This window comes from Solanum stenotomum, chromosome 7, assembly GCF_019186545.1.
Source record: "Solanum stenotomum isolate F172 chromosome 7, ASM1918654v1, whole genome shotgun sequence".
NCBI classification, from domain to species: Eukaryota; Viridiplantae; Streptophyta; class Magnoliopsida; order Solanales; family Solanaceae; genus Solanum; species Solanum stenotomum.
In genome coordinates this window covers 61,159,126-61,172,640 of record NC_064288.1, presented here as the reverse complement: position 1 = coordinate 61,172,640, position 13,515 = coordinate 61,159,126, and positions in this window count along the sequence as shown.

The window sequence follows — 13,515 nt, the reverse complement described above, 5'->3', positions numbered from 1 at the left end:
ATATGCATGAGCAAGAATCTAAGATCACATTATGTAACTTATATAGAAATTTGGACTAGACTTGTTATTCCACTAGGGAGATTGTATATATTTCACAAAATTTCCCCAAGTTTAATTTGTTTAACACATAATTTCAAAATTATATTCAGAACATCTCAAATATTTTTCCCATTAAATTCAAAATTAGATTTGATAATCTTTACTCATGTATTGAACCGCTTATGAAATGAAGCCCGACCTCTGGAATAGAGGCCAAAAGCTAATTGGAGGTGAGACAGAATTCCACCAAAAGGAGAATGGGAGTATAGGGAACACCAATCATAAGAGAAAAACCCTTGCCCCTCTTCTCTTTTCTCTTCTTTTAGAAGCTGTCTATGATCGGAACTTCTTTCGCTTTGAAGGACTCTGGTCCTAGGGGATTTACCTAGGGATTAGTATGAAAATCTGCAGGAAATTTATTTTCCTGCAAATTTTCATACTAATCCCCAGAAAAATCTCCATGTAATTCACCTTTTCCTTGTAGTGGAACATAAAGCTTAAGACACATATTTGTGAGGAAAATCAATATAATATCTCAAGAGGAAAATAATCTTCTTGGATTATTTCCACAATTGAAATAAAGATTTCTCATTGCTCTCAAATTGCCTAAGTGGCTAATTATATGACATTGAAACATGCATGTTCTTTATTGTCAATACCATTTTAATCTTTTATTAACCCTTTAGTTACCTTTTATTACCACAAAACAAAACGATTTCACTTTTGTGGATAGAAGAATAGAGATACTCCTTCACTTATCTTTCTTTAAGTTGGATTTTTCATCTATTAATCCATGTTAGATTCTGGTTTCTATTTTTGTACTAGAAGAATTTGTTGAATATATTCTGAAGAATACACATATATATTGGGTGAAATATTCTTATAGACAATGTCATTTATGACACGCCTTAAGCTTTCAAGAATTCTCTACAAATAGCGTGATAAAGTATTTTTTATAAGATTTCCCATCAGATATTCACTTAGAGAGATAGAAGTAAAATTAGAAGAATTAGTACCATATTATTATAGAATTTCATATGCATGAAAATGCTACATTATTTTTCATGGATATATATATATTCAGTTATTCACTAAGGATTATTTGACACATATCGCATCGCGTTACGTGCAACATATTTAATCGGTTCACTTGTAATTTTTCTAAATGAGTAAGGAGTAGTATCCCATTTGAACATCACACATTTGCTTGCAACCAACATGCACAATCCATCTTCACGTATTCTCCACTCACAATCTCCATCCTTATCGTGACATATTTTCGTGTTATTCGATTCAAATAACTTGAAAACCCCATGTTTTTTACCTAATTTCATCTCACCAGAAAGGGTATTATTTCCTTTGGGATCATAGGGTGCTATGAGTTTATAAACTTGTTTTGGTTCTATCGAAAGGACCCCCGCAGGTACTCCTTCTAGAGAAAAATGTATGTCCACTGTATTTGGAGCTTCATTACCTACTACAACAACAAAATCAACTTCTTTTGAATTGATCAATGATGAAAAGCTAAGTAAGAAAAGGCAAAGAAATAAGTGATAATATTGTGATGAGGAAGACATTGTTGAGTTTTTTTTTTTACTTTCTTGTTGATATTGGTACTTATATTTATAGTGAATAATGTGTATCATATGTATCAATCAACTACTTTCATTAATGATAATAGTGATTTAGCACTTATATTATAGCTGTGATTAATCAATGTATGTCATATTTATCATATTTATCTATCAACTACTTTATTTAATGATAATAGTGATAATACATACTCCCTCTGTTTCACAAAGAATGACCTGGTTTGACTTGGCACGGAATTTAAGAAAATAAAGAAGACTTTTGAATCTTGTGGTCCTAAATTAAAGTTATGTCAAATGTACAAAATTTCCTTTTAATCTTGTGGCCTTAAACATGCCATGTGGAAAGCTAAAATTAAAATGTTACCAAAAAAAGAAAGAGGTCATTCTTTTTGAAACAGACCAAAAAGGAAAAGAGGTCATTCTTTTTGAAACGGAGGGAGTATCTCTTTTTATTGATACTGTTTGATAAAGTCTTACCAACAAGTCATACCAACTTGAAGATTTTTTATGACTATCTTATTTACACTAACCATGTGTATAATACTATTGCAATAAGTTTTTTTAAAATATGAAAAAAAAAGTTTATTTATCAAGATTGTGATTTGTGAGTACAAATTCTTATGATGTATTTGATTGCCATGAATATCAGACAATCATTCGATATTTCATATGAGATTTTGAGATATAACTTTTAGTTTAAGAAAGACAGTATTTAGTATCTTCATATTTTTGTGAAAATCCAAAAGGTTATGGGATATTCGAGATTGTTGAAGATAAAAAAAACTGAAGACATGGAACAGGTTGAACAACCTGGTCCAATCAACTTACGGAGTTAGAGTCACTCTACGTTTAGGTCACTTAAATCAAGGATTGTATTGATGATTAAAATTGTTCAGTACATGCTATTTATATAGGGAGAGAATTGTGTAGAGTCCTAAGTTAATTATACTTAGACTACAATATCTATTACCACTATAATAATAAAGCAATTATAAATAATCCAATCTTAGCTAGTTGTAATATAATCCTAGTCGTAATTTAATACTAGTCGACTCTAGCTAGTACAATGAGTAACAACCTAGTTGATATAAGTGACCTAAACTTAGAGCGACTCTACCTTCGTCCTACACGTTGATTGAACCAGATTGTTCAACGGCATGTTCCATGTCTTCAGTTTTCTTTATCTTCAACAGAAATGTCTCATCAAAATTATACATCCATTTATATAAGCATGAACAAGAATCTAAGATCACATTATGCAACTGAATATAGAAATTTGGAGTAGACTTATTATTCCACTACGGAGTGTATATATTTCACAAAATTTCCCCCAAGTTCTTCGTAAATAACTTAATAAATAATTTTCGTAACACATAATTTCAAAATTATATCAAAACATCTCAAATATTTTCCCATAAAATTCCAAATTAGATTTGATTAACTTTACTCATGTATTGAACATAGAGCTTAAGACACATATTTGTGAGAAAAATCAAAATAATATCTCAAAAAGGAAATAATCTTCTTGGAGTATTTCCACAATCTTTGTAACCATTTTTGAAATAAAGATTTGTCATTGCTCTTTTAACAACCTTAATGGCTAATTATATTGACATTGAAACATATTTTTTATTGTCAATACCATTGTAATCTTTTATTAACCCTTTAATTCCCTTTTATTACCACAAAACATAACAATTTCACCTTTGTGGATAGAAGAACAGATATACTCTTTCACTTATCTTTCTCTTAAGTTGGGTTTTTAATATATTAGTCTACGTTAGATTCTGGCTCCTAGTTTTGTACTAGAAAACTTTGTTGAATTTTGGAGAAAACACGTATATTGGGTGAAATATCCTTAAAACAGTGTCATTTATGACACACCTTAAGCTTTCAAAAATTCTCTACAAGTAGCGTAATAAAGTATTTATTATAAGATTTCCCACACCAGATATTCACTTAGATAGATGAAGTAAAATTACAAGAGTTAGAACCATATTATTATAGAATTAATCTCATATGCATTAAAATGCTACATTTTTTATGGATATATTCACTAAGGATTATTTGACATATATCTCATTGCATTACGTGCAACATATTTAATCGGTTCACTTGTAATTTTCCTAAATGTGTAATGAGTAGTATCCCATTTGAACATCACACAATCACTTGATGCTAACATGCACAATCCCTCTTCAAGTATTTTCCACTCACAATCTTCATCTCTATCGTGACAAGTTTTCGTGTCATTTGAGTCAAATAACTTGAAAACCCCATGTTTTTCACGTAATTTCATCTCACAAGAAAAGGTATTATTTCCTTTGGGCTCAAAGGGTATTACGAGGGTATAAACCTGTCTTGATTCCAATAAAATGTCCCCTGTAGGTACTGATCCCTCTAGGAGAACACTTTGCCTTCACTGTATTTGGAGTTTGATTACTCACTATAATAACAATATCTTCTTGTGATGAATTGATCAATGATGAAAAACTAAGTAGAAAAAGGCAAATAAATAAGTGATAATATTGTGATGAGGAAGACATATTGATTGTGAGTTTTTTTCTTTCTTGTTATGCTTGTGATTTTCTTGTTGATGTTTAATACTTATAATATTTATAGTGATTAAATGTGTGTTATATGTATCAATCAACTACTTTCATTAATGATAATAGTGATTTAGCACTTATAATATAGTGGTTAATCAATGTATGCCATATTTGTCTAATCAACTACTTTCGCATTAATGATATACTTTGGTAATACTTCATCTGTTCCTAACTACTTGTCTACTTTTGAATTGGCACACCTATTAAGAAAATAATTAATAACATGGTGAGTTTACCATTTTATCCCTATTAATTATGAAGTGGATGAAAAGTTCTACATTTTTTAAAAAAAATAATCATTTAATTGAGGGTATAATAGGTAAAAAAAAATTGTTCTTTCTTGATTTGTCAAAATGAACAAGTAATTATGGACAACTATAAAAAGAAAAGTGGACAAGTAATTAGGGATAGAGGGAGTAATATATCTTTTTATCGATACTATTTAATATGGTCTTACCAACAAGTCATATCAACTTGAAGACTTTCTATGACTATCTTATTCACACTAATCATGTATATACTTATTACTATTTGTAATAAATTTTCTCTAGGTATGAAAAATAAACTGTTATTACGAAATAAATAAATAAATGATATATTTTATTTATCAAGATTATGAGTACAAATTTGTATATTTTTTCGATTCCTTTTTCCTAGTTTTTTTTTTGTAATTCGAGGGTTATTAATATCGTACTTTTTTTAAAATAGAATAATGTTAACCTCCTTGTGATGTATTAATCTCTATAAACGTTAGACAACATTTCAATACTAATTTCACTTCCGCTTTATCAGAACAATATTTATTGTCTTGACTTAATTTCTTTGTGAATATTCAAGGCGTTTAAAAGATTTTGAGATGATAACCTTTACTTTATGAAGTAAGTATTTGATATTTTGATATCTTGAAATCTTTGTGAATATCCAAGATTATACACTCATTTATAAAGGCATGAACTAGGATCTGGTATCTCATTATATATAAATTAAGTAGAAACTTGGACTAGACTTATTATTCCACTAGTGAGTCTGTATAATATTTCACAAAATTACCCTCAAGTTCTTCATAATTAAATAACTTAATTAATAAATAATTTGCTTAACACATAAAAATTATATCAGAACATCTCAAATTTTTTTCCCAGAAAAATCCAAATTAGATTTGATAATCTTTACTCATATATATTGAACATAAAGCTTAAGACACATATATATTTGTGAAAAAAATAAATCAATATAATATCTCAAAAAGAAAATAATCTTCTAGAGTATTTCCACAATAGTTGTAACCATCTTTGAAATAAACATTTGTCAATATTGCTCTTGAATTCCTTTATCACCATTACCATTATATTATACTCTTTTATTAACCCTTTAATTCCCTTTTATTACCACCAACAATTTCACTTTTGTGGATAGAAGAATAGAGATATTCGTTCACTTATCTCTTTTATATTCTGTTTTTCTTCTATTAATCTTCGTAGATTCTGACTCTTAATTTTATACTAGAAGAGCTTCTTGAATCTTAGATAGATAATACGTTTATATCATATGAAATATCCTTAAGAACAGTGTCTTTGACACACACTGCCTCAAGCTTTTCAAGAATTCTCTATAGATATTGTTTTCCGTAAGATTTTCAACAATATATTCACTTAGGAAGAGATGAAGAAAAAATAACAAGAGTAGTACCATATTATTATAGAATCTCATCATATGCATAAAATTGCTACAATTTCATAGATGTTCACTAAGGATTATTTGATATAAGTCTCATCGTATCAAGTGCAACATATTTAGTTGGTTCACTTGCAATATTTCTAAATGAGTAATTAGTAGTAGTATCCCATTTAAACATCACACATTTGTCTTCAACCAACATGCACAATCCATCTTCACTTATGCTCCACTCACAATCTCCATCAACAGTGTGACAAGTTTTCTTGTCATTCGAGTCAAACAACATGAAAACCCCATGTTTTTTGCGTGATTTCATCTCACAAGAAAAGGTGTTATTTCCTTTGGGATCAAAGCATCCATCAATTTAATAATAATCCTTTTCGATTCGATCGGAATGTCCGTAGGAGGTTCTAATCCATCTAGAGAACAACTTGCGTTCATTTTTAATCTTAACAACAAAATATTTTTTGTGAATTGATGATTGATGAAGAATTAAGTAGGAAGAGGCAAAGTACTAAGTGATATTGTGATGAGGAAGACATATTGTGAGTTTTTTTTCTTTTCTTGTTATGCTTGTGATTTTCTTGTTGATATTGGTACTTATATTTATAGTGATTAATGTGTATCATATGTATCATTCAACTACTTTCATTAATGGTAAAAGTGATTTGGCCTTTATATTTATAGTAATTAATCAATGTATGTCATATTTATATAATATATCAACTACTATCATTAATGATAATAGTCATATAATATACTCCCTCCGTCCATAATTGTTTGGCAGGTATACTAAAAATAGATGTCCAAGATTAATTGTCAATTTAAACAATCAAGAAATAATTAGTCACTTTTTTCCAATTCTGCCCTTAATGATTGTGTAGTTCAATTGAAAAGTTATGTGGACTTTTGGTATTCTTGATATAGTGGGGTTATATTAGTCAAATTATATCTTGTATTAAATTTTCCTTGAGGGATGTGCATGACCTTACCCTGACAAACAATTGTGGACGGAGGGAGTACCTTTTTGTTGATACTATTTGATAAGGTCTTACCAACCAGTCATACCAACTTGAAGATTTTCTATGACTATCTTATCTTATATTTACACTATCTAAATATGGTCTAGGTATTCTTTTGATTTTTCTCCCCTAATTTTTATTCATAATTTGAGGGTCATTATATTAATACTATATTTTGTAAACGAAGAATAATGTAGATCTCTTTGTGATGTATTTAATCGCCAAGAATGTCAAATAACACTTCAATTTTTTTAGTGATCGTGATGTTCAGATCAACTTTCGTTTACCTCAACTAATATTAATTTCACGGAATACCTGACAACACTTTGATATTTTGAGTTGATCTTGAGGAAGATTGCATATTAATCACTTCGGCTTTGATGAAAATAATATTTAATTTCTTGATTTTTTTATAAATATTTTAAGAGTTTATCAGATTTAGAGATGAAAGAATTTGCTATCTTGATATTTTCGTGAATAGTCAAGAGCTTTTAGAATATTCGAGATGCCTCGTTAGAATTATGCACTCATTAATAAGGCCTGAGCTAGGATGCTACAACCATCTCTTTCTTATTATTCGTTGATTATATATTACTTAAAGTAGAAATTTGGACTAGAGTTTTTTTTTAATTTAAATTTTTTCTGCCGTATGGTGGCAGTGCCTTTTATATCACCCAAAAAAAAATCTGTTAGACAAAAAAGAGATATAGATGTATGTCATATATATTATTTGGTGTCCGCAGATCACATTAGAGCTCCGATTAAATTTGGATCGCGCACTGCAGGGTCCATTTGAGGGTGGCGCTCCCAACAAAAAAAATTTCATACCTAGGCTCGAACTCGAGCCCTCTGGTTAAAGGTGAAACACTAGTGCACCACAACCCATGTTGGTCAATGTATGTCATATTTATAGAATCAACTACTTTCATTAATGATAATAGTGATAATATATCTCTTTTTATTGATTTTATCTATACTATTTGATAAGGTAAATTACCAATAAGTCATACTAACTTATTTATTACACTAACCATGTATATACTTAATACTATTTGCAACAAGTAAATAAATAAATAAATAAAGAAGTGATCTTCTTTATCAAGATTGTAAATACAAATTTATATTTTTTTATTTTATTCATGTCCTAGTTTTTCTCCGTAATTTAATGATTGTTAATAGTGTATTTTTTGAACGAAGAATGATGCAGACCTCCTCGCGTTACGTGAAACATATTTAGTCGGTTCATTTGCAATATTTCTAAATAAGTAATGAGTAGTAGTATCCCATTTGAACATCACACATTTGCTTGCAACCGCAACATGCACAATCCATCTTCATGTACGTACCACTCACAATATTCTCCACTCCTATAGTGACAAGTTTTCGTGTCATTTGAGTCATACAACATGAAACCCCCATGTTTTTCACGTAATTTCATCTCACAAAAAATGGTATTATTTACGTTGGGAGTAATGAGTCCAGCAAGAGTATAATGGTGTCCTGATTCCATCAAATAGTCCGTCATAGGTCCTCCAAATAGAGAACATTTTGGCTTCACTAAATTTGGAGTTTCATTTTTCACATGAGCTAAAAACAATTATTGTGAATTGATCAATGATGAAAAACTAAGTAGGAAGAGGCAAAGTACTAAGTGATAATATTGTGATGAGGTTTGTGATTTTCTTGTTGATGTTATTAGCACTTATATTTATAGTGATTAATGTGTTTTATACTCCCTCTGTCCCTATTTACTTGTCCATTTTTGAATTGGCACACATATTAAGAAAATAATTAATAACATAATGAGTTTACCATTTTACCCCTATTAATTATGAAGTGGGTGAAAAGTTCTACATTTTTCAAAGTAATTAGTCATTTAATTGAGGGTATAATAGGTAAAAAAAAATTATTCTTTCTTGATTTGTCAAAATAGACAAGTAATTAGGAACAACTATAAAAGAAAAAGTGGACAAGTAATTAGGAACAGAGAAGTATGTATCTATCAACTACTTTCATTAAAGATAATAGTGATTTGACACTTGTATTATAGTTGTGATTAATCAATGTATGTCATATTTATCCAATCAACTACTTTCATTGATTTAATCACAAGAAGTCAAACCAACTTGAAGATTTTCTATTTAATATAAAAGGGAATTAAAGGGTTAATAAAAGAGTATAATATAATGGTAATGGCAATAAAGGAATTCAAGAGCTAGCAATATTGACAAATGTTTATTTCAAAGATTGTGGAAATACTCCAAGAAGATTATTTTCTTTTTGAGATATTATATTGATTTATTTTTTTCACAAATATATGTGTGTCTTAAGTTTTATATATGTTCAATATATGTGAGTAAGGATTATCAAATCTAATTTGGATTTTTATGGGAAAATATTTGAGATGTTGTGATACAATTTTGAAATTATGTGTTAAACAAAATTATTTAATAAGTTATTTATGAAGAACTTGAGGGCAATTTTGTGAAATATATACACTGATCACTAGTGGAATAATAAGTATAATTCAAGTTTCTACTTCAGTTATACTCCCTCTGTCCACTTTTATTTGTCATGTTGCGCTTTTCGAAAGTCAATTTGACTAATTTTTAAAGTTAAATTAGATTACGTTAATTCGATATTTTTTTAAAAAAAATTAGATATTCAAAAACTATACGAAAAGTACTATAAGTTGCAATTTTTTGCATATCAATATGATGAAAATATACATCGTAAAATGTTGGTCAAAGTTCTTATTGTTTGACTCTAAAAAAGGAAACCATGACAATTAATTGTGGACGGAGGGACTATATAATATATCGATTTTAGCTAGATCCTAGCATATGCCTATATAAATGGGTGTATCACGGCATCTCAAATATTTCATAAGCACTTGAATATTCACAAAGATATCCAAATATCAAATATTGTCTTTCTAAAGGTAAAAGCTATAATCTCAAAATCTCATAAACTCTTATAATATTCACAAAAAAATCAAGGCATCAAATATTATTTTTATCAAAGTCGAAATAATCAAGATGTAATCTTCATCAAGATCGACCGACTCAAAATATATATCAAAGTGATGTCCAACATTGTTGGCAATCAAATATATCACATGGAGGTCTGCATCATCCTTCGTTCGAAAACACACTATATTAACGATTATTGAATTACGGAGAAAAACTAGGAGTCTAAATCTCAAATTAACCTTTGTAAGAGTCTTACACAATTGCGATTTTATAATGCGGCAGTTTAAAATCGCCACAATATACTAAGGGGTCGTTTGGTGTGACAGATAAAAATAAATAGTGATGGAATAAAAATTTTGTATCTTGTTTGATTGTCATGTTTGGAAACTTATCCCACCATTTATATCATAGTGATGGAATAAGTTATCCCATATACATGGTGGGATAAGTTATCCCAGGATAGCTAACCTCAGGATAACTAATCCTGGGATAATTTGTTCCAAGCAAACGACCCCCAAGTGTCATGTGAAAATGCCACAATTTTTTTTGTCATAAATGTATTACGATTTTTTTACAAACTATCAACATCGTAATATTTATATATAATTTCCGCAATATCCCTTGGTTAATGCGACATTTTTCATAGAGTGGTGGTTTAAAACTATCGTAATTATAATAAAGAAACATAATTCATTTATATATAATCGTCGTAATATTCAATTCATGACTATAATTTTATTGCAATAATTAATTTTTTAATTTTGTCAATCCACATTTACATCTTATTTATTGGGTCTTATCTATTTATACTCCTAAAACACTTGTAATTAATGTAAACACAACACAAAAGAGTGAATAAGCAAAATATTCATCATATAAAATAAAATAAAAGTACTCTAAAATTATTATATCAATTTTATTTTTAAAATTACATCTTATTTTTAGGATATATATATATATATATATATATTGGTTACTTTTATCCGAAAATCTTGTTGCTCCGATTTGATACTAATGAGTACCACTTTATATATCTGATGCCTGAAAAAAAAATATTAATTGACAAATTTTCAAGTAAAATTAAAATTCCGGAGATAAATTTTCTTGGAGTCAAAGGATAAGTGTCAAAATTAAACCTACCGAATAGGCAAAGCACTAATTTGTAATAAGGTTCCATTTTACGGATTGAGATTGCTTCATATATTCGAGTCAACAACAGTTGATTTTCAACAAATATATTCATTATATATATATATTAAATATATTGAAAAATGAAAACTGTTGTTGACACGAAGATATGTAACAATCGACCCGCTATTAAACCATATGATAAATAAATTTCTCCATGTTCATTTTAACAATTTTTTTTTTTTTTTGGTTGGTCTAGAAATGCAAGAACTCCTCTCAATTTATAGGAACCAACTTAGAGCCTGAATACATAAAAAGAAAAAGAGACATAAATTTTTCTCCACACATTAATTTTTGGCTCCAAAAAAATATTGATAGTCAAGTCTTTAGTAAATAGACATATCTATAATAAATGGATATGAGCCTCACATAACAGATAAAAGAATGAGGAAATTAAATTTAGTCAAAATTTATCAGAAAGATAATTAAAGTTGTTATGACTTTTTATTTAAACACTTTAAACAAGTCTTGTACTGTGTCGTTTTGACGCTTTTTTAGATAGCACAAACACAAAACTTATGTAAGATATCTAAGTGAAAAATTGTATTAATTTTAAGTGTCTATCGATGAATTCTGCCTTGAATTTAAATATATGCATGGATGACCTACCTAATTAATCAATTTATTCAAAGGTCATAAAATGTGACATTTGAATCCTGAACATGCCCTTACAACTTATAAATCCCTTATTTTCTTCTCATTTTGGTGTGAGATTAATCTAAAGCAATTTTAACAAAAATCCTTTCTTCTTAATAATAAGGTAACTACACCTCTTAAGACTCCCTATCAAAAGATATGGTGGAATAGCGAATTTCTTATTTTCTTAATTAGAGTCTCGAATTTAAAATTCTAAACACTATCAACACCTTAATTATTAATTTAATTTCTAGATCCGTAAATTAGAATTAGTCAGATCGATATGATTAGGATAACATACATGATACTAACACATAAACAAACAATTGGCTACGTAAGCATGGAAATTTTGGGCATGTCCATGTCAGACCCCACAACTTACATGCCCATGTTATATTTGCATAGGCTAATTTTATCGTCCCTATAAGAATAACAAATATACGGCGATAAATAGTAAATATGTGTCGGAAAACACAAATTACAAAAAATTAAAAAGTTGATTGCAATGAATTAAGGGTTTTGCAATGATAAATATATAGTTCATGTATTGTACGTAGTTGAAAAAAACAAGACAAGTTAAGAGTATAGTTATATATTCCACTATCTTTTAAATTCAAAAGCGAAGTCAGAATTTGAAAGAGATATTAGTGCAGAATTTCCAAATATTCCTCCCTTCACATGTATGAAATTCCATTTTTGTTTTGACTTATTTAGTTGAAGAATAGTTCCCATATTTAGCTCTGTTAAAAGAATGCATTATTGTACATATCGAAATTTTATAGAATTTTAAATTAGGTCTTTACAAGACGAGCATAATTCATCATGTTCTTCAAACCCTAAGGTTCGTAAGGATTTCTTGAAGAATACTTTGTCCTAGATCCTTGACCCTAGCTCATGCCCCTATATATAAATGTGTGTATATATAATTATTAGACATTTTAAATATCTCATAAATTCTTAAATATTCACAAAGATACCAAGACATCAAATATTATCTTTCTTAAAGTAAAAATAATCATCTCAAAAACTCATGGAATATTCACGAAGAAATCAAAGGAACAAAGTGATCAAAATACAATCTTCCTCATAATCAACTCGAAATATTGAAGTGTTGTTCTACGTTCTTAACGATCAAATAACAACCCTCGAATTATAGGGGAAAATCAGGACACAACAATCAAAAAAATATACAGATTTAATTTATACTCACATTCTTGTTAAATAAGACCACTGTTTTTTATGTATTTCGTTATTTTAGTTTATTTTTCATATTTGAGAAAATTTATCGCAAATAGTATTATATATACGTACACATGTTAGTGTAAATGAAGATAGTCATAGAAAATCTTCAGATTGGTATGACTTGTTGGTAAGACCTTATTAAAAAGTATCGATAAAAAGGTATATTATATCACTATTATCATTAATGAAAGTAGTTGATAGATATACATATAACACACATTAATCACTATAAATATAATTGCTAACATCAACAAGAAAATCACAAGCATAACAAGAAAGAAAAAACTCACAATATGTCTTTTTCATCACAATATTATCACTTATTTCTTTGCTTTTTCCCAAGTCTTTCATTATTGATCAATTCACAAGAATTTCTTTTTATTGTGGTGAAGAATGACACTCCAAATTTAGTGAAGACAAATTGTTTCCTACTACTCATTACTCATTTAGAAATATTACAAGTGAACTGATTAAATATGTTGCACGTAACACGATGAGATATATGTGAAATAATCCTTAGTGAATATCTCTGAAATTG